The sequence below is a fragment of the Octopus bimaculoides genome, chromosome 4 (genome assembly GCF_001194135.2).
Source record: "Octopus bimaculoides isolate UCB-OBI-ISO-001 chromosome 4, ASM119413v2, whole genome shotgun sequence".
Classification (NCBI taxonomy): domain Eukaryota; kingdom Metazoa; phylum Mollusca; class Cephalopoda; order Octopoda; family Octopodidae; genus Octopus; species Octopus bimaculoides.
In genome coordinates this window covers 85,285,492-85,286,896 of record NC_068984.1, presented here as the reverse complement: position 1 = coordinate 85,286,896, position 1,405 = coordinate 85,285,492, and positions in this window count along the sequence as shown.

Genomic DNA, 1,405 nt, shown 5'->3' with positions numbered 1-1,405 from the left:
ATATATATATATATATATATATATATATGTGTATATATATATACATATGCATATATACATGTGTGTGTGTGTGAGTGTGTGTGTGTGTGTGTGTGTGTGTGTGTGTGTAATTAATAGACGGAATATTGACCGTTAATGAAACTTAATATTTTATAAGAATCAAATATCAATGAATTTCAGTGATGAATATCGATTGAAATGCAAAATGTAATTTCTATTGAATGAATCGAAAATGTTTTGTCAGTGGAACAAATGTGCCCTTCCACTAATTGTTGGACATGAAGGATTTTATATATTTCAAATAAAAGGAATGTATCTATTAAATCGAAATTGAACTACTACTACTACTACTACTACTACTACTACTACTACTACTACTACTACTACTACTACTACTACCAACAACAACAACAATAATAATAATAATAATAGGAAGAAAAATGCGAGATAAAGCATAGAAGAGAATGATTTCGAAGAGCTAGAAACAAAACTAAATTTAGAAAATGCTATCAGGGAAATCACTATGAGCCATGCCAATATTAAAATATTCAGTTCCTTTTCTAAATGGATAAATAGAGAGCTATAGGAATTAGACAACAGAAGTGGGAAACCATTCTCAATGCATAACGTATAAAACTTTAAACGTAATATTAACATGCTCTATTTACCAAGAATAGAAGGAGATGGAGGTTTGTTAAACGCAGACGACACCATCAGCACTACGATATTGGGTTTTAACAACTATTTTCAGTCTAGTTAAAAATACTCTATGCAGCTAGAAATACACACACACCCACACACACACACACACACACAAATATATATATATATATATATATATATATATATATATATAGAAGGAGGTGCTGAAAGGCATCAGAAGAGGCATTTTCCAAGGTGATAGCTTATCCCCGTTGTTTTTTGCTCACTCTATGATCTCTCTGACCTTGATGTTTAGGAAATTGAACTTGGAATATCAACTGAAGGGAAAATCTCAAACAATCAACCACCTCTTATTCATGGATGATTTGGAGCTGTATGACAAGAATGAGGAACATGTGAGCTCCTTGGTGAACACGGTCAATTGTTTTAGTACTGATATTAGAATGGAATTCGGACTCAAAATGTGTGGCATAGCGTATCTAAAAAGAGGCAAGGTACAGTCCCTAGTAGGGAACTGATTAAACAAATTGAAAAGGAAGGCTACAAATACTAGAGTTCAATGAAATCATGGAGAAGGAAATGAAAGAACTGAAGATGGAATATTTGCGGAGACTAAAATTGATGTTGTGCTCAAAATTGACCAGAGGGAATAAAATCCAACCAGATCTTATAATAATATTTACCCATTGCCCATGTTCTCATACTGAATATATAAGACGCAGTAAATATTTTCTGCGGATAT